The sequence below is a fragment of the Falco rusticolus genome, chromosome 8, assembly GCF_015220075.1.
Source record: "Falco rusticolus isolate bFalRus1 chromosome 8, bFalRus1.pri, whole genome shotgun sequence".
Taxonomy (NCBI): Eukaryota; Metazoa; Chordata; class Aves; order Falconiformes; family Falconidae; genus Falco; species Falco rusticolus.
The window spans coordinates 26,364,287-26,385,893 of NC_051194.1; the positions used below are offsets into that span (position 1 = coordinate 26,364,287).

The 21,607-nt window shown below is 40.8% G+C and overlaps 1 protein-coding gene across 11 annotated transcripts in view; it reads left to right on the plus strand.

Moving 5' to 3' along the window:
* The first annotated feature begins 2,608 nt into the window (after positions 1 to 2,608).
* GTDC1 (glycosyltransferase like domain containing 1) overlaps positions 2,609 to 21,607 on the plus strand; it is a 185,756-nt gene continuing 166,757 nt past the window's right edge. For 8 of the 11 annotated variants that reach the window (XR_005105671.1, XR_005105672.1, XM_037396858.1 and 5 more), the window contains exons 1-2: positions 2,609 to 2,669; positions 12,919 to 13,040. The gene's annotated coding sequence lies outside the window, so the exon portion shown is untranslated. Of the gene's footprint in view, positions 2,690 to 12,804; positions 12,886 to 12,918; positions 13,041 to 21,607 lie in introns of all 11 variants that reach the window. The other 3 variants (XM_037396859.1, XM_037396860.1, XM_037396861.1) reach the window with 3 other exon arrangements.

A 21,607-nucleotide genomic window follows, 5' to 3' on the forward strand; every position in this document is an offset into this window, starting at 1 on the left:
TAATTATTACTTAGCCATTGAAATAGGTAAATAAGTTAAAGGTATATAATTAACTGTAGTTCCATCTCATGAGCTTTTAGATTGCATCGCTGGAGATCAGTATTGTCCAATTGTAGATGGCAAACAGTAATTGCTGAAATTTCTTCTAAGTAATACCATGGGAAGAGTTTCCACATTTAATTCTTCACTGAAGGTGTCAGTTCGATAGCCCTGGAGAATGTAATCTGTAATATTTATCTCCAGAGAAGTTAGGGGAATGACAGTAGCAAAATACACATTCCCTCTCTCATTGAAGTTATTGCTGTTCTTCAGGGTTGGATGGGTAATTCCCTGCTTTTGTTTCACCTTGCCATGGATACCACCAGTAGAGTAGCAACAGAGAAATTTCTATAAAGCAGAAAACTTTTCCGCTACATATTTGACTGAAAAAGCTGGTATGTAAAATAAAAGCTATGTTGCTATCGTAAGAGGAAAATCTCTAGCTATCACCAGCTTGGTTCATACTCAAGTCTATGACCTACACGTGAGAAGTCAAATAACCCCATGTACAACCCCAAAGCTCTCCAGCCCTTAACAGGGGTATTTTAACCCAGAGCTTCGTATGACTTGGTGAGGTTATGAGTTGCGCAGAGCCTCATTAGGTGAAGAACCCTTGAGCAGACTCTGTGTTGGTCCCAGTCACAGTGCTCCACAAGGAACTAGGCTCATGGTGTAGACTTCACCGCCAGCATTATTCTTTCTGGGAAAAAAGGCAAAAAAAGAAAAACCTTTACAGCAGCAAGATTGGGTGCAGGACAGATAGAGTGATTTGCCGTGAAAAAAGTTAGAGGGGCTCATTAGAGGCAAAGTTATGAGGCCAAGCAAACAGTTAATCCCTGTCACACAGTGGTAACAGAGTTGCCAGCCTTGAACTCTAAATTAAAGGCACTCTCTGAGTGCTAGAGAAGTGACTCTTTTTTGCAGCTTCCTCAGTACCATCCGTCTACCATAATGCTGTGGTCTTTTTCTTTCTTTAAATTCTGGGCTCGGACTAATTACTGGCAGGAAGTGCCTATTTTTATGCCATTAGTATGCAAATGAGCGAGAAGTAGAAAAATATTCTAAAGGAACTGTTACAATATCTGTCCACAGATTACTGGCCAATTAGAACATGGGATTAGGGCTGTGGGACCCCAAAAGAGTATGGCCAAAGTCTTTCTGCTTGGGTGCCTCAAGTGTAATTTCAATGGGAACTGTATATACACGGTCCTTTTCCTAAAAAAACAAAAAAAAAAACAAAAAAAAAAAGGGAAAAAAAAGTTCCAGCCTAAATTGCCTGCTTACAAATGAGCACTTCTACACTTGAAAAATGAATGCCTTCACTTCCTTGCCTCAATTTTTCTATCCATAAATTGGGGATAAAACATCCTGTTTGTCTGTGTTCCAGCACATGCTGGGGGCAAATTACTCAGCTGGACTGAAGGTCTCCTCATCTCTCACCCTGTCTGACAACGTCTGAAAGACAAAATCCTACATTTATAAAATTATTTATAATGTGGGCAACAAATATTAAAAGATTTTCAGGTCTTGCCACTTTTGCCTACGTAAAAAACAGGAAGAACTGCCTGCCTTGTGACATTTTGGTATTTCCATAGCTTGATAGTATCAGGAGTTCAGAGGTGCAGGAGAGTGGAAAACTATTGGAAAACAACTTTACTAGGCTTTTTGAACCTAGAAAATTGTGAAACAAAACACTGCATTATCCTAAGGGGATTTCTCATGCAAATCAGCCTTCTCGTCACTCTTTCATAATCACTGATTAGCCAGAGTAGGAAAAAATACATAATTCCTCAAGTTACTGGTCTTTGTGCTTGTCACAGCTGTAGTCTTTGGAAATTTTGCTTTATCACTCCATTAGATATTACTCATTTTGACTTCCCATTAAAAAAAAAAAAAGAAAAGCCAACAGTTTACACACCAAAGATAACACCATGCTAAATTGAGTCAGCGTTACAAACATGCCTCCTCTGAGAAGTTTTGCTGGAGAAGTTTGTTACTTGCCGGGGCCGAGGAGGGTTCACAGAGCGGGCTGACACCCGCACTGCCCGGCCTTCCACAGCGGCTGCGCCGCCTGCCAGGGGCCGGTGTAGCAGGGAAACACAACTGAGAAGCGCTCTGACTTTCTCTCCAGCTTCTCTGAGGAAAAACACCTTTGTGTTTTTTTTTTCCTTAGTGCACCTGGTGTAGGATTCCATGTTACTTATTCCGCCCACCCATCCCCACTCCCCAGGCTCTTTGGGCTGGCCTGTTCTGCGGTAGCCACAGCAAACGGTTCGTTTCCCCTTCCAGCGCTCGGTTTTCCTGCTTTTTTTTTTTATTATTTGTTTTTAACGCCCCGGTCCGGCCGCCGGGCCGGGAGGCCTGAGCGGCCCGGCCGACGCTGGGAGCTGCCCCCAGAGCAGGGGCTGCCCGGGCGGGCCGGGCCCCTCGCCCCGCAGGTCTGCCGGGGCAGGCTGGCGCCGGGCTCGGGGGCGAGCGGGCCCGGCCCCGGGCCCCGGGCCGCGGGCGGAGGAAGGAGGGGGCCCGGCTGGCGGCAGGGGGAGGCTGGCTCTGCTGCGCGCCGAGGGGAGGGAGGGGCCGGGACGCCGGCGCGTCGGTGCCGACGGTCTCCAGGCGGGAGTGAGGAGGAGGTGAGCTCCCTCTGGGTGGGGTAAGAAGCGGGGCCGCCCGAGCCAGGCAGGAGGGAGGGAAGGGGTCAGCGCGGAGCGGCGGGGCGGGCGCTCTGCCCGGGGCCGGGCGAGGAGGCCGGGGGCGAGGGCCGGCGGTGGCCGGCGCTACGCGAGAGGAGGAGGGGGGGGTGGGGGGGGGCCGGGCCGCCGAGCCCCGCTCCGTCGGGCGCGGGGGGAGGCGAGGGGAGCCGGCTCGCCGCCGCCGGACGCGGGGCTGCGCGCTCCGCCTGACGTGGCTCCCCGGCACCTGCGGCGCGGGAGGCGCTGTCGGGGACAGCCGGCGCCCCGGCTCGCCCTAAGATGGCCCCGCGGCCCTGGCGGCGGCCTCCGGAGCAGGGCGAGCGGCCTGGCCTCCGCGGCCTTGGGGCCGCCGGCGGCGGGGGAGGGCAGCGGCCCGGCCCGGCTCCGAGGGAAGGAGCCGCTCCCCGGGGAGCGGCGGCGGTGGGGAGCAGCCGCTGCCGGCACGGGGTGCCGCCTCCCCCCGCGGTCCTAACATGGCTGCCCGCCCCTCGGCCCCGTGGAGCCGCTGCCTGGGCCGGCCGGTAGTCTCCGGCCCCTTCCTGCGGGCAGCGTCGGAGGACGCGGGGCCCGGTGCGGAGAGCGGCCTGGCTGCCCTGGGCCCGGCGCGGGCAGGGCTGCGGGGGAGCCGCCGGGACAGGCCCTGCTGCCAGGCCTCGGTCAGCCCCCGGGCCTGCCACAGCGCCCAGAGCCTTGAAAATGCGGCTGGGGGGGTTATTTTCTAAAAACACTTTTTTTTTTTTTTAAATACAAGTTGCGTGGGGCAGGGGCCGCTTTTTGTAAGCAGTTATGTAGGGAGATGCAAAATCTGAACCCAGTTTCAGTCCAAGTGTCACTACAGCACAATTGAAGGTGGATGTGTGTAAATAGTTATGCTGGTAACACTGTCGGGAAGGATCGTAACCTTTGTAGTGGTGTAGTGTCATGCTTTACAAAACAGGAGAACAAAAACATAACTTCAATGTCACAAAAATGTGTGGAGTTTAGGATTTTGTTTGTATTATTTTAAGCTAAACACCTTTTGACTGAACGCATAGTAGTGGAGGACCTGCTTAAATACACTTTGCAAGCAAATCCCAACTTCAGGAAAGTGTCTCAGATGAACAAGCCTTGGCAGGTCTGCACGAATCTTTTAACACATGGCTGTGATGACTGGAGTAGCAGACTGGAGGGAAGAAACCATTTGAGGTGCAAATGCATGCACTTTTTTTAAGAAGCAGGGGAAAGAGGTTGAACCTTACTTCATGGTAGGATTTTCTGGTTGATGAGAAGTGCGTGCATGTTACGGTGTTTTGGAGTTTAGCGCAATAGTCAAGTAAAGATGAGTAGCGGATTTTAGTGTGCCTTATAACAGTGGTGTGGCATAATTAAATAGAGCTATTTTATTGGACTCTATTAACCTGGTTAACCTTAAATCTTAACCATGACAGGGTTTTCATGTAAGGAACTTCTATACAAAGTACAATATTGAATTTTAATTGGCACTTTCAAGACCTAATGTAGAGTGTATTCTTGCTTCATATCTTTTTTTTTTTTTTCCCTTTTCCTCCTTGGAGGTCCAGCCATAGTAAAATATATTGGAAGAATACTTTCTGTCATAAGTTTAAATGCTATGAATGCAGATCACATAAATCAATTAAGGGCAGGATTTTTTAATACAGTGCTGGTTTTTTTGGATCTGTATGCCCACCACATGTAAAAAGATGGGGATCATTCTCAGTATTGCAATACCTTTGTCTTCCCAAACTTTCTGAACAATTTCCCAATTTAACTATTAGTTGGCCAATTGACAGTGATGGTAGAACCTGGGAAGCAAAACCACTGTCCAGCTCAAGGTGCTGGTGCTTTTCAAATAGTGGACAAAATTCCTTTTTCCCACAATAAATGCACAGTTTGAATTCTTGTGCAGTAACATAGTTACAACTACTGCCATTTGTTGCTCTTGGAATATTGCAGTAAAGCCCTGTGAAGGCAAGTACAGCACATAGTGGATGGGTCTTGTCCCACAGTTTAGCCTGTATGAAGGTGTTTGGCACACGAGTCACTAATATGATACCAGCATACATCTGAATTTCATTGTTTAGGGATTTGCCATGAGTTACAAACACCTGTTAAATAATCCTTGTGCATCTCTCTCCTGCGTTAGGATCAGTACCATGTGCAACTGGCACTGTTGCAGAAGTCGTGCCCGTAGCTTCCAAAGTGCCTGTGTTACAGCTGAAATGTGTCACTTGTGCTGCTAAGTCACTTAGATTCTAATGTAAAAGTTATACAACTTCCTTAATGTTGTTTTAAAACTAAAATACAGACATATTTTAAAGACCTGTTTGGCTGGAGGCCCATTTTAGAGTGGCCGGTAAAAGTAATAAACTATCCTCAAACATTTCTGCTCAATAAAATTTGAGAATATGAAAACAAAAAGTTCCTGGTTGGCTTTTTATAAATGCCTTCTACACCCTACAACTAGTGTTTGACATTGCCCATAGCTCAAAGAAGAGCCACGTGCCTTGAGCGTTTCAGGCCTCTAACCGAATTTACAGCTTGGACTTCTGTTATTTTCTGTTTTGATCAGAGCAGTGAAGGTTTATGGTCTCTGACCAATAACCTGCACTGGTGAAAGTGTCTAGATAGACATTTTTATCATCAAAACAGCACTTTATCAGTGTATGTACTTTCATTCAGGGCTCCTGGAACAAACTGCTTGGGCAAAAACTGAATGGCTGTGGTAAGCTAGGATCGCACCAAGTGCTTCCTCATGTAGAGAAGGCCAGTAGTTTCAGAAGCATTTGTTGTACCTAAATTCCTTACTCTTTGTGTGGCCAGCTGGAATCTAGCTTAGAAAAAAGAAATAAAATATACATGCTGCATTGTTTGGCTTCACAAGATCAGAATATGTTTATACGATGCAGTCCTATATAGCTCAGATTAGGAGGGCCGTTGACATAAGGCATTCCTTCTGCACTGCTGCTGAGCAAATACCGAGTGTGGAATATTATCTTGTATTAGTTGTTTCAGCTGCAAAGAGGAAGTTTTGTCCAGAGACTTGAGATCTTTCCTGGTTAAATAACTGAGTTAAAGAACTGCTGTTTCTATATAAATTGCATCCTAAACTATGTGCTCAGAAGAAACAGATATAACCTATATGTTGCTGTGTGAAGAGAATTGTACTCTGTTATAAGGAAACATGCTGAAAATATATTTTAAGGTTGTATTTTTTTATTACTTATTTATATCAATATCACTAAAAATGGGACCTTAATGCTGACTGCTCTATTTGAGGGCTTCTGTGTGCTACTGCTTGAGACATAAGCTGTTGTATAGTGTCAGTAGTAACAAAACTAAGGTGAATGATTTGCTATCTTGAACAGAGTGAGTATCTCATTGTCTGGGACTAGTTGTATAACTTGCTAATACTGCTAATTTAAAAAAAATACAAAAGTGGAGAACAAACTCTAAAAATATATATGCAAGGCTGTTAGGAACCCATGCAGCAGACATTTGAGAAATACTTTGGCTACCATGGATTATTTTTTTTCCCCATTCATATGTGAGAGATGTTCTCTACCAAGTTTGTAAAGCAGTAGAATCATCTTAATCTTTGGTGGCAGAATTGTTAACAAGGGGCTCTAGAGAGCCTGCCTTCCTCTGCCCCCAGCCATCAGTAAGTGGTGCAGTTAGCAGTGGTGAAGCAGTGCCTTGGTACTGTAAGGACACATACCCCAGTGTGAATTTCATTTCCAAATAGATACATATCAAAGTATGTCTTGAATGTACACCTTAGCTAGCCATATTGCTGCATGTCAGATGTGAAAGTAAAAATAAATGTGTGAAGCACCAGACAGAGTATGAAATCTAAATCTGAAAACCATGTCTCCAAACAGTCTATTATCCTAAATCCTGGACACCATATATCTGTATATATGGGAGCATATATATATATATATGCTTTATTTTTGATCTGCAGTATTTCCTGTAGGCAAGAAATCAAAGATCTTTTCAAGTTATATATGACAATAAGTAGAGGAGCTAATACTTCAGATTGCTGATATTTTGGGTATGAGAAGCTCTTTGATGTCCAAATGAGAACTGGAGGAATGTCTAAAATTAACAATGAATTATGTAAAATTAATGATGAAGTGGCAGGGGGGTTGGAACTAGATGATCATTAAGGTCCCTTCCAACCCAAACCATTCCATGATTCAATGAAATGCAGAACTTGGAGGAAAACAGGCAAGGCAAGGCACTAAGTGTGGTTTGGTTCCCCCCATCTCCCCGAATAATTATTTGTTAGGGTTAAGACACAGAAAGAACACAAACAGTTGAGCCACATAAATCCCAAAGTAAGTTAGTGCTATATATGCAACTTTGATTTAGATGTTTTTGTGTGTATAGGTTTACATATAATCAAACATATGTGTGAAATCTAATATATATGTGATTAGCGGAAGTTTTCTTGTTGGCACTTCAGGTGCAACTGGATTAAATGTCTTCCTACCTTAATTTTGCTGAATTGTAGTTTCGCTGAATTATTACAAGAAAATTGTTGAACATATTGTTAGGTTGACAAAAAAAAAAAAAAAGAACTTAATCAGTGTTGCATCTGAAAACATCTTTACATATTGTGTCTCTACAACAGTGTGACCAGTGTGGCTTCACTGCCATTTTCCAGTTTTGTTCCAAGAGTGGTTTTGGGCAGTCAGATGCTGTGTCTGTACAACAGGTTGTCTGTTAATGATGCTCAGTGGTACAAGTATGATATTGCCATAAATACTGTGGGAAAGTTTTCTTCTTAGATGTACAACAGTGGTCCTTAGAAAGGTTACTGGCAACAGAAAACTTGTGATGATGGTGGTCTTGATAAATAAAACACCATCAAACAAAAATAAAATGTAAGATTTCTTTCATAGTTGTTATTATTAGAAGCTGTCGTCGAGAGCTGGGGAACAACCCATGTCCCTTAAGTTCAGTTGGATTCAGATGTAATATATTGCAGTGTTTTATTCCTTCTCTGGGGTGGAAGACTTAATGAATTGATGTTCCATGATGGGCATTACTTACCCTGGCAGAATTCAGTGGTCAGGTGTGTTGGAATGAAGGATGAAGACCTTGCTGTTGCCATTCAGCCTATTTCTCAATCTGAAAAGACAAAGACAAGCTTCTCCCCACTTCAGAGAACTGAGGTTTTTGGTTCGTCTTCCTGAAGCCTAATAAAAAGTATCTAATGGAAACAGAACAGTTGTAAAGCCATTATATAGAAGAACTGCCAGAATATCGCAAAGCTTTGTGCGTACATGCAAGGGTAAATGTTTGGGAATGCTGAAAACTCAGAATGGAGTCATTAGCTACAGCAATGATGGTGTGTGACTATAGTGGCAGGATATTTGGGAGAAAGAATAGTGAAGATAGCTCCATTTCTAGGACCAGCTCTTAGAAAAATATTGCCCTCTTCCTGTTCTTTCCAATCAGATTGGTTTGGCGTGGGGGGAAGAAAGCCTCAGAGTTGTGCATTCGTGATATTATTGTGGAGAATTTGACTGTGTAGATCTTGATTGTATTTTCTTAGTGGTTTATTTACTAGGTGACACCTCTGTAAATAAAATAGGAATAAAGTCTATGTTGAGTGTAAAAATAAGGTGTTTCTTCTAAGTATCTTCCCTGGTGCATATAATTAAACAACTGCTTTCGCAGAAGCACCATAATTTCCATCATTTCAATTAAGATTTTGTTTTTTAAGTACAGATCCTCATTTCATCTGATGCTCAGCATCGTATTTCCTGTATATCTTTCTTGCTTTGATATTTAATCTACATACAGACATTCCAGAAAACAAAAATTAAACTAGTAGTTGAACATATTGCATTTTTTTTATATTCAAGTTCCTTTCAAAGTTTACACAATATGCTGTGAGATGACTTTGCAGAATAAGTAGTACAGCAGTATTTTGTGGTTTCCCAGTTGAAAGTTTTACCATTCACCTTGCATGTCTACTAGATTGCAGATTAATACAGTAAATTTCTGAGTATGTTGCATGTGGTTTGAGATAAATTTGAGTTCTCCAAATAAACAATAATCTTGTTGGCTTTAGAAAATAATTGCTTGTCCTGATCTTGCTTTAAGAAAACTTTGACAAGAAATACGCTTTTGTTATCATGAAGTCAGTTTTCTTTTTTGTTGGGATTTAAATGTAGAGGCAGGATTTATGGAAATGACTGTAGGGTGGTGCTGTCCTAATTAGTCATTATTTCTGGTGAGGCATAAAAAATTGGGCGTTCTTGTGCCTAAAACTAATAGCATGCTTTGTATTTAATCTGTAGGTCTTTTGTAAAACAAATGGTAGTGCTAATAAGTGCAACATATACACATTTAAAGTTCTTATAATATTATTCAGCATGCTGTTCTAGGCAGTCATTTAGGTTTTTAGTTAATAGCCTACTTTTTAAAAATTTAACCATCTCTCCCTAAAAAAATGTAGTTTTATATATATCCTTTAAAAAGCAGTATTTTTTTTTTAAAAGAATAGTAGTAGCTGACCAGGAACTTGCAGTGGTAATTTTGGAATTTAGTAGGGCTTTTCTACTAGTGTCTATTCAAGGATTAAAGAGAAAACACTATGGTGCTTTATAAAAGTACTAATACCTATTACAAGTTTTTGCAAAGAGTTTTAGGATTATCTGTGTGATATGTTCACTGTTGGGCTGAGTGATGTCTTTTACGTGTGTTTTTTTTGTTTTTTTGGTTTTTTTTGGTGTGTTGACCTTGTTGAGATGAATTGCCAGTAATTGGTATTTCACCCAGAAGCGACCCAGGTGACTTATGGAATTCCACCACCTTCAGCAGCCCCATGCATGTGGAATGTCTTTCCTAATCAGGCTTAAAAGGGGGGCATTCAGCACAGTAATGATTGAAAACCTGCTTCAAAAAAAAAAGTAATCAGCAGGGGCATGTGACATGAATGCTCCTCCATGCCTTTGCCCTCTCGTTGTTAGACCACAGCTTATGCTGCTCATGGATAGCCGTAATGGCCACAGGACACTGCTAAAGCAGAAAGCTACTTTGCATGCTCCTCTTTATGAATCTATTTCATGATTAAACTTCTAAAAGTCACAACCCCCAACACATAACTGCAGTTTCATGGTAGCTGTGACATTATTTTACTATTCATGCTGTGAATTTCATTCTATAGTAAAATGAATATTATATTGAGCTTTTAAGTTGGTTGTCAGTGCAGAATAGGGAAGCTACACTTGGAGCATCTGTATGCAATCTTGGTGACAAGTAGGACCCTCTGGAAAGCTGTTACTGTTGGGGCAGAACTAATCATTCCATGTGAAATTATATAAGGAGAATTAGCTCTGACTCTACCTCATTTCCTTTCATACTGCTGTGAAAATAAGCTTAGAAACGCCAAACCTTCCCTCCTTATTTCTCTAAGTACTTTATTAAATACTACTTTTTATTAAGGCTTATTTATTGTAGGTGCTGGAAACAAAAAATAGCTACCTGTGTTTCTAGGTACTAATGGGATTTGCATCCTTGCCTAATTTGGCAGTTTTGATTTCCTTCTCGGGACTGGATTCCTGGGATCAGTTGCCGTTGCCTTCTCTGTACTTTGACTTTATTTCCCTGGTGGATCATTCAGAGTACTTCATATTTAAGGTAGCGTGCTTGATGTGATAGAAATTGTCAATCACAGACTGCCTTGGCTATTTAGAAAAAAGAGATATCAAAAGCCTGCTTGGAGCTCTAAGGAGCAGTCAAGTCACCTGCTGATTTGCCTGGCAGGAGCCTAAACTTGTACAGCCTTTAGGTTTAGAAAAGAAAACGCAGATCTCTGGAGGTCATCCACTCTATGTGAAGGCCCTGTACTGTATGTGTGAGCGTGTAGTGTTCATTGTAGAGCCAGATAAATATGTATACGCACTTTCTGACATGTTCATCATAACAGGTCTTAAAAACAATCAGTGAGGATTTGTGTAACCCCTCCATAACCTAATCCATTGTTAACTATCCCTAGAGGTAGCATATTTCCTCTTATACTATTCTAATTTTTTTCCTAACCTGTTAAGCTTCTTGTTTTTTGTTTTTGTTTGATCTGTTGTTGTTGGGTCCGTCATCCCCCCCCCACCCCGCCCCGCTGTGGATACTGCATGAGTGGGACATGATCATTTTTAACTTGCTGTTAACCTATCTTGAAGCCTGTGCCTTTCTTTAGTTATCTTTTTTTTCCTGTACCCTGCAAGCCTGTTTCCCTAACTTTCCCTGGTTGCTTAGGTTTTTTTCTGAGTTTTTCTGAGTTTGTTACATCTATGTATCCAGACCTGGACATAATGCACAACCTTAGTCAGTATCGATGATGAGCAGGATAAATCTTGCCATCTTTTGCATATGGTGCTCCTGTTAATACAGATGTGAATTAATCTTTCACTTTTTGCATTCAATTAAGTGTTAAACCCCTAGTTTCAGTTCTGATGTTGAGCATTAGTCCTACTTTTTTCAATTCTAACTCTGCTTTCCAGAATGATTGCAGCCCTTCCCAGGTAACTACAGAATTTTGCGATTGTTGTTCACCATCTAAGTAATAAACTAAAACATTCACTAATCCTGTCCTGAAAATGCTCTCTGTTATGGTGTGAGGGCCAAGAGGGAGAAAATTATTGTAGTCAGTCCTGCAACCTGTACTGTGTTGCAGACCTGACCTTTGGAGATGGAGTTGTGGAATTGGCTGTGTTGTATTCCGACCACTTCATCATCCTTGGGGCCATTTGCTGGCCTTGGTTGGTTATGCCCGTGTCCGTTTTGTACTGGGGAGCCTGGAACTGGATGAATTAAGTCAGACATCTTGTAGCTATAAGTGCTTAGGGAGGGAATCTTCAGTGAGATAAAAGAAAATGAAACACCTGGAGAATATTCATGTGGATCTGCACAGCTGAGTCGGCTCAGTTCCTTGGAGTGGTGTGTACAAAAAAAAAAAAAATCACCTACAATTAACTGGGTAAATACACATGTGCACACTTCTGTGTCTGAGTAGCTTGGGGTGCCTCCATACACAAATGGTCATCCTTCATGGCTTCTAGATCAGCACTTAAAAAAAAAAATATCTTCGATCAAAGCAATCTCAATATTTGAAGTAAGTATTATTTTGTGACTCTTGTAGACAAGGGAGGAGGGGAAGACAGTATCTCTACTTCAAAACCTTTTATTTCATTCCGTTTTCTTGGAACGTAATCTGCAGGTGTTTTTCTTTCATGTTAGTGTTTTAGTACACCTGATGTCATCAGAAACACTTTATTTTATCCTCTGTACTGGCATTTCCAAAAATGCAGCAACTAGGGGATGCTGCTAGGACCGTGGCTTATGGTTAAGGCAGATGTGATTGCAACATCTGTGCCTAGAAAAGCTGCAGTCTGATCTGCCTTCTGTCTTCAGGATTTCTGGGCCTCCAGAAGCAGAAGTCGTGCAGATAAGACATGTCCTTTGAGGTTTTGAAATGCTTCTGCTTATGTTGTAAAGCTCTTCCTTATTAGGCCCACAGGAAGCACATCTCCTACAGTGTGGCCAAATTGGCGTTGTTATTAAATACTTCTTCTCAGACTCTCCAGTGGTAACTCTTCTCCGTGGTGGTGTTACCTGGGAAAAGGAGCCTCTATTGTTGTCTCTAGCTGAGTATGTGGCCTCAAAACGTAACTCTGCATGATAATTTGTAACTTGGAAGCTGTGATGGGATCCAAAGAACCGTTTATAGAAGGCTTTTTACCTTTTTCCTTAAATTGGACTCTTCAGTGCTACAGCTTGCAACTTCTAACTTGGAACCTTCATTAGAACTCAATCTAGAATAATAGGAAGAAAACCCCCAAAGCCTTGGCACCAGACACATGAAAATTAATTTTCTTCAATGGTTCTCCCCTTTTGCACCTGTGTTCTTGCAAAATGGGTCTTTGCCCTTGGTTTATTCTCAGTGCAGCACCCGCGTTGGTTTCTACGTGGCATACAATTTGCATATTCCTCTCCAGGTTATTAAGAAAACCCTGCCCTTTTCCATCATTTCTGAGCAGCTTGTATGTCTACTTTCTGATCTCAGGACTCTCCTGCTTATGTTGGAGCTCCCTGCTTGCTGTGTTTCGCCTCTGCTGTTGCGTCCTGCTCTCAAAGGCTGTGCCAGGTGAGATGTACATGCTTTTCTTTACCCTTTCAGGAGAGCTCCTTTGACCTGTCGTGCAGCCTGTGGGAAGGGGCGAGCCGGTAGCCTTCCTGTGCTCCAGCTATAAGCTTTTTTGAAAGGACTTCACTTAACGCAGTGCACAGCAGGCAAACCAGGTATGCTCTGTGGCACATCAACAGAAAATGCATACTTCAGAAATGGAAAGATATATTGCTGTAAGTTCACGAATACAGGCTGTTTCTTCTGCAGAACCTAAGTAATATATTAAAAGAGGAACTGGATGAAACATGAATACAACTTCCAAATGAGGAAAGCAGGTGGTTTACATTATTTCCTTCATGCTTAGGTTTTATGTTGGTGTCATCATAACAGCGCATGAGAGATGAATATGCTTTTCTCTGTGATGTTTAAAATTCGATTACCTGAATATTTGTGTTGTTCAGTACTTTGAAATATTTGAAGGGTTTTATTTTTAACTGGATTGTACATGGAGTAATTTTGGAAGTTGAACAGTATATTTCATTGCAGACTACCCTAAAGTAAGTTCCTAATCGTTTGGATGTATAAATACTGTATTTAAAAATGTAAACTCTGAAAAGGTAGCTAATAAATTATATTCAAGATGCAAACTCTGTTCTGTTTTTGGCATTAACTATGCAAGCTTGAAAATCTCGGTTTCATTTTAAAGGTAGGGCTTTTTATTTGTAAGTAGCCGTTGAAATAAATTACCAGTACAAGGAAACATTCTACTAATAAACGAGGGATGCCTGGAGTTGGCTCTACTAAGCGAGACAATTTAATTCATCCATCATCAGGGATGATGTTTCTTAGCAACACAAAGTATTTTCACCCGGGACACTTTCATGAACTTTCACACTTTTCTTCAAATACAGCCTCGGTAGTGTTTTATATGACCTGAAGTTTGTCCATTTGTCCTGAAGCTCCCAATACTTTTCCATTCCCTCCAATGATCAAATGATCTGATATATGTTTTTTCAGCTTAATAATATGCAAGTTGACTAGGGAATCATTTCACATGTTAGATTTTCCAAAGGGTTCTGGGAAATTATTTGTTGCTCTGTATAGCAAAGCTAAAAGTTATTGAAAATGTGTTACAGTTTCATAATAAAACAGATACGAGAAGTATTGGCTTGGGAGCTAGCTAAATGCTTTCTGATAGCCGTAGCCTCAAGGGAGATACTTGGATCATTTGTAATAAAGGGATATCTTTGATATCTTTTGGTGAATTGACTAGTATTCTGTTTAGATCATAACTTATGAAAAAACTGGCTTGATACGCAATGTTACATTATCAAATTGTTTGGGTGTAAGAATTGCCTTAATGTATGGATAGGATTTTCAGCGTTCATTCTTTTAATGCACTTTATGAATCAGAAGAAGCTGTTGATACATTAAGACTTTACCTTCTTGCTTTCCATTTTTTTTAACACATGTGAAGCTGATTTGCTCAGCATAGTTAAACCTTGAGTTGCTGGGGAGATTTGGCTTGCTTAAGAAACCACTTCAGGTATATCACAAGTGTTACTCAGTACTGAGAGCAAGCATCTTACAAATGCAATGTATTATTTTGCTTTAAGGAAATAATATATTATTTTTGAATTTTTGGTGAAGTGCTCTGAAAACTTCTGTAATTCTGTGAATAGTGACTAAGCCTCTGCTTACGTCTTGCTTTCAGAGGAAAAGTTTTAGTGGTTATAGGATGAAAGCTTTATCAGCAGCGCATAATGATAAAGGTTTGAAAACTGTTGTGATGAGTTAACTATTACTCAGTTTATTTCACAAAGGTGTACAGAAACCACTTTAGTGGGAAAACCAAATTACAAAAATACTGGTTTGATTCTTCCTTGTACTTAAGGAAAAATCCTGTGTTGCAGCCTGTGTCATCTTAGCTTTGTTTTACTGAGTTTTCATATACAGGTGTAAAATTTTTATACATATGGATATATGCAACCCCCCCCAAAACAAATATGAATAATTAGTGGGATGATGTTATATAAAGGTTTTATTGATGGTGTTTCAGACTGTATGTAGTGTTAATGCATGAGGGAGTATTTAGGCAGTCCTGAGTTGCCAGCAAGGTCCATGCTGTCTTTGTCATTTAACTGGATGCTTTTCTGTAAGGATTTCGCATGTGAACTTGCCAGTAATTCCTGTGTGATTTCAAGCTAAATAGCTCTGGATTCCTAGAAGGTGTTTCTAGTTCTGGGATACTTAATTGCATGTCCAAACTTGGACATCTTGTTTAAGATCATCTTTGTTGCAGCGTAGGTGTTTCATGCCCTGGTATTAGCGTCCAGCATCTTGTGAGATCTCCAGGTGTTTCCTAGAGTCCTTTGAAGAATCACCTAAGTTGAAGCTGCTTCTGTTATCCCACAGCAAACAGTATCTGAACAAAGAAGAAAAGAAAGAAAATCTTACCAAAGGGCTTTGCTAGCAACAGGGGCTTTAGCCTTTAAAATGTCAAGTCTCTGAAAACAGCAGCAGTCACTTATGTCTGATGTTGCCTTACCTGTAAGTGTGAACTACAGCAGCTTGCAGAAAGGTCAGGGCTCCGTCTGCTTCCTCTCCTGCAAGACTTTGTTGCCTGTGGTGAAAGACTATCTGCATTTTCACCTCTGCCTTAGCATCCTGGGATCATCTGGGAAGCTCCAGAATCAGTTGTAGGCTCTCCTTGCCCTTTCAGGTACTGTATAGAAAATTTATTGCTTGTAGGAGTAGGCAGAGTTTGCAGTTGTGATGACTCCTTTAGGTAGTTGCAGTGTCAGGTGTCATAAAGATTTGCTGAAGGCTGGTGTTTACGCTGCAATAAAATAATGTATCTATAGTCATGTTGTAGACCTGTATTTGCATCTCAGCATATGGTCTTTTGTTCTGTATTGCTGTGTGTGTAAAGACTGACTTCACAGCTGGTAGTATATTTTGAGAAAGTCAAAGTTAAAAGATTTTTGAAAATTGAAATCTCTTCATAGTTAAGACTATTTTTCTGACTTTAAAACCAATGTCTAAATGTATAGAAGTTGCAAAGACTGCCACAGGCAAGTATGCACAACCTGTTTAGTAAGAAACCAAACCTCCCAAATACTCTCTAGAAATTACTGTGACATTCCTTTTCTAACTTGTTCCAGCGTGACTGAAGCAGCCATTGTGGTCCTTCTCTTTTACTCCAGATCGCTTTTATTCAGCGGGGGCTTCTGCCCTATTCTATGCAGTTTCCTGTGATTGGGTATAAACGTACAAAGTAATAATGTAAACTATCTCTCTGAAGATAGTAAAAGGTCTGGAGTAAGTCTCACAAATAGATCAGGATAACTTGTAACGAGGAACACACAGCAGTGTCAGAACTGTTGTAAATTTTCAAAAACCACTTTTCATCTTCATCCATCCATGATTAAAATAAAGAACATTCGCTTTATGGCCTGCAGCACAATCCAAGTTGTACTTTGCTGGCTTTTGGTTAAAGCAATGTACATATTATTTGAATTTTAGGAAAGACAATTTGAAAACTTACTATATTTAGGATTTAGTGTTGAAGTTACAAGAATAGCTAGTGTTTTTTGCTGTTGTTGCATCTTTTAATGTTCATGTGCAAAGAATGACGTGATTGGAGTTGTCACTGGGAACATCTAGTTTTTCTTGCAGAGTATTTTTGGGCAGCTCTTATTTGGAAGTACATGGGATGGAATATAAAAGATCTAGTCTACGAAATTACCATTTATGTTAAAGGGTCACAAATTATAATCATTTGGATGCTATTTCTGCAGTTATTCCCTGCCAAAATGGAGAAGGTCTGGGCAAACCAGTAAGGCTAAAGCATTTCTCAAGGTGGGAGTTTGGCTTTGGGATTCTCATTATTTAACATAACTATCTTTTCAGAGACTCAGGAACGAGATGAATTTATTGTAATTAGGATCTGGACACACTTATGAATGGGAGGTCAGATGTCTTTCTGTTAAGTGTTGTGTTTGCATGTAACTCACGCTGTGTGAGTTTGCATGAAAGCAAATGGTGGCAGTTCCATTTGGTCTGTCTCTAGTACCCAAAGCTATTTTGTGTTGTCAATAAAAATCTGATGTTCTCTACATTACTGTTCTTTATTTCCAGCCAAGGAGTAGTATATGAAAGTGTTATGGGACCTTTAATTGCTGTGGTTTTTTAAGTCTCCAATTTGAGTGTGTGTATCTGGCCCTGTCTCATTGGGAAATCTAGTGAAGCGTGCTTTTCCAAGCATATCATTCTGCTGAGCAGGTTATGGGGAGTGATGGATGTGGTCCATCACTTTGTTGGATGGAGATGCATCTCAAATGTTGGTGATGCTGTTTTGGCACAGTAGTGTACTGTGTTACCAAGGAGGATGACCAACTGATGGGACTGATGAGGTCCTACCATTGTACTTCTGTAGTACGGAAGGAAAGCCTGTCTGGCATAAATGTTTTAGGGTGTTTCAGGCCTTAACTGATAGTCCCTGAGATCAGAAAAGTAACTGGGTCCTTAAGTCCCAGTCATCCAAGAGATGTGGAGAGAAAAAAACCTTCACAACCTACTGTCACAAGGCTTTTAAGGTAAAATTTAGAGCAACAGCAGTCATCCTCTATGGCTTCCTACTGATAACATGGTTTTGTTCGTGTCCTCCTGGCTGTAGCTGTGTGTCTCTTTCTCCAGCTATTGCATATAAGGTCAGGGGTCAACATTTTTATTTTTTCAGTTTGCTAATCTGAGCCTTCAATCCCAACTTCCCTCCTCCTCCTCCAAGCTTTTAATAACCTAATAACCACTCTTCCACATGCGCTTCTATGAAGCCTGATTACAGTTTTTTGTAACCTCTGCTGTCATCAGTTAACTATCTTCAGCCAGGGAAGTCAGGCTTTGGTTCACTGATATCCTCGCACTAACAAAATAAGAGGACACTTGTTTCCATGTTAACGTGCTTTCCAAACTCTGGAAGTTTCCTCTATTTGCTTGACAAATTTTTGTTGGTACTCTGTAATTACATTGTGGTGCTTGTGTCCCTTACCCCTGGGTCTCTTTCTCTAGGAACTAGTCATATTCTCCATTATTTGGAGTTGGCAGGTATTGTGTCCTATTCAAAGGAAGGGGTTTTATTCTTAACACAGTCTCAAAATGTAAAAACAAAATGCTGAGCTTTTTGCCATGAATTTTACTTAAATGGATGTTGATTGGGGGGGGGAATTACCTTCAGATCATTCAGGAATTTAAGTAAAAAAAATAAATACTACGCTTGGTAACTTTTACAAACTATGTACACTTCTAAAGCATGTTGGGTTTTTTAGTTTTTTTAAAAAAATATTTTATTTGCAGAGGCTTCTGTAAGCTGTGGGTTTTACAGACCTGGGCCAGGCTTGCTTTTACAGTGCCTGATGGTGTAGCACCAGGTAGTGTAACGTGGCTTGGCTGGTCTGTCTCGAGACGATTGCAACCCATGCCTCTTCTCCTTCCCACAAATAAAGTGTTCTTTTATCTGTCAGTATTGCTCTTCTGTAATGAGGACTGACTTAACTGCTCAGTCCTCTTCTGTATGTAAGGTATGTTTGAAGTAAGGGTGATGTGGTAGGCTATTGCCTAGGTCAGTAGAGACTGAACCCTGCAGTAAACACTGTTTAGAGCATTGAATGGGAACTGCATCAGCTTAGATGCTCTAATATGAGGTTTTGGTCTGGATTTGATGTTTTGGAGGAGAATTAACAGTACTGAGAAGACTCTCTCTCGATGGGGCAGCTTAACTGTGGTTTGCAGTAAAAGAGAACACTTACCAGTTAGGCAGCTGGCACTCTGCACCTAGGTCATCCCATCCGTACTGTGTGCTTTTTGCATTTACGGCAGGCTGCAGCGAAGCTTGTTTGGTTTATTGCAGTTTCTTGAGTGTGATACTTTAAGGATAAGGGAATGACTTATCATTGGGTAGCTTCTTTCTGACTCGGTAAGTAAGCCTTCCATTATACATTAGTTTCAGAAATAAGCTATTTTGTGTGTGTATGTATACACACACACAAAATACAGAGCATCATGAAATAAGTACAATGGAATCCCAGTTGTCCAAACAAAAAACAAGAATCAAAGTAATTCTGTACTCAGTGTTAATGATCTGTATTTCATATGAAAGGTTGATCATTGCAGGGCCTTTTCTTCTGAAGTGAAGAACAGGCTGACCTGTTTCTCCCGCAGCTGGAAGGGCAGGGGGAAGTTTGGTTGATATTATTTTTTTCAGCAAGACTATCACAAGGAATGATAGGGCCAGTTGTTCAGATTGCAAAAGACTGTGCAGCCCCAGGCATCTTTAACTATGTGCGAAGACTGATTCTGTGCAATGCAAAAAAAAAAAGAGTGGAAAAATGTGGTTCAGTTTAGACTGAACACTGATTCAGGTCAGGAAAAATGGGATCCTTCCCATTGACTTAAAATGGATACGTGAGACTTGTATGATGGCTCATATAAATCAAAGTGAATGGGCATTAGATTACACATTCATCATTATGATTATCATGTGCACTGCTTAGCACGTGTAACCTGGTAAGCATTTGCCAGTATTGTATTTAACTTTAAAGACAGTATTAGAACATTATATTCTGAATTTTACTTAATTTATTGTGGTGGTCTACAGCTTGAAGAGTTTGATGCAGAAAGATAAATCGTCAAGAACATGCACATTCTGTATGGGGAGTCTGTGGGTCCCAAGGGATTCTTTACATTCGGTGATACAGTAACTCAGATATAAAACATGCTTTTTAGTACAATAAAAATCTATTTTAAATTCTATTTTTAATTCAATATAAACCTATTTAAAACATCTGAAGTTAGATATGCAAATGCTTTCTTGTGGACAAAAGCATTCTGCCCATCCAGTTGTATAACTTCACTTTAAGCCAGTTTTCTGTTTCCAGCCTCTTAATTGTTCTGTAATCTATGGAGTGCAAAGAATTAGATGTGTCCAGTGTTAAACATTTGGTTAACTTCGTTATGCTTGGGGAGATGGTTTACAGTTTGGGTCTTGGGGTGCAGGCTGGGACTTTGGCCTCTTTGACAGTTGTTTTAAATGTTGAATGCTGTTAGAGCCTGTTACCTCAGCTAACGAGACTTTCCCAAGGAAAGCCTCAAGAACATTTTATAGCATGCAAATAAGAGACTGAGACATTGTCTTTCAGGCATTTAAAATAATGTTAAGATCCATTGAAGGGATTAGATGGGCAGGGGCCACTCTTCAGAACTGAAAGATCTAGAGAAACCTGACAGTCAAGGTATGGTTAAGGATTTAGTGGATCTGCTGTGGAACATGTGAAGCATTCGGGTGAGGTTGAAAACATGGTATGTTTTGGTGGGCCAGCTCTATTCCTTTTGCCTGTTGTAGCTCCAGATGGGATGAAGAGATCTAAGAGTACGTGTGTGTGGAGAGAGCATACAGACTCTGCATCGGTAGTTCTAGGAAGCCTGGTAAGTATGGAATTAGTGTTTTCTTCTTCCCATTTGTGTTTTAAGTCAGACTATTCGCTAGTTTTGTTCCTGGATTGTCACGCATCTCATATAGCCGTTCCTGCTGCTTGTCATCCTCTGCTTTCCCTGCTTTTGTGTTACTGTGGGCTGTGGATCTGCACTTGATTTAAACCCAATAAAAATCTCTATCAGAGCTTCTGTTAGTGTTGAAAGTCTCTAATCACTTAGGGTATTTTTTTGGCACGTGAGCTTAGGAAGGCCAACTCTAAATGTGACTGTGATTTTTGAGGGGGAAGAATAATCCACGTAGTTTTCATTGTTAGTGGAAACTGTAGATGAGAACCTCAAAGAGGAACACTGAGGGGCATCCTCTGTAGGTTGTCCACAGTGTATTTGGTCAAGAAAAGAAACGGTTTAAGGAATGTGACATGCGGTTCTTGATGCAGAAAAAAGCTTCTGTATGCCTAATACATTGGAAAACATTTGTTCAAAAGCATGTCTTCCTTGTGCGAAATTTGCCCCTGTAGTAGTATTAAGGTCAGTATCTACGTAGGTTGTCTCATACATACTGAATGTGATGCCTGAGGTCAGCTTTGGTTTGTAAATGAGACTTTAAGGAATGTTTTGTCTGTTCCTGTTAAAAAGCAACTGTGTAAGTTGTTTGTTTAGAAACTTACTTATTCCTGCTCTTCCTGGACTTGTATTCAGTTCCTGATTAAAAAATAACAGTTGTAAATGAAACATTGTGTCCTGTTTAACAAGTAAAGTTTGTGGAAATAGTCCTGATGTGTTTACATATGCTTATTGACCAGTTCTCTTAAGTGAATTATTGTAAATTTTAAGGTAAATGCTTTCTGTCCTGGATGTTTAGGCAGAGTTCTCTATTCTTTATTAAATCTTGGTGTGAAAAAAGTGTTGCCGATTTTGTGAGAATAATGACAGTGTTGTGTTGTTAATTGAGGAGTATTAGTCTGTGATGCAGGGAGGAAGTATCAAAATGCTGTTCTATAAAAATCAAATAAACTGGGATTCTGGGTCAAGAGGGCAAGTTCATGTGTCCGTGTAGTTCTTGGAATGTCCTGGCTTCACTCTCTACTACCAAAAAGGTCTCTGCAGTTTCTCATGCATTGGTGTGTTCACCGAGAATCAGCATTCTTTTTCTGTATTATTTCTTGATAGCTTTTTCATTAATCCTTCAAAAGTACTAGGCTGCTCAATGGAGTCAGAATAAAAATAATGCATTTTCTTCTGTTATGTT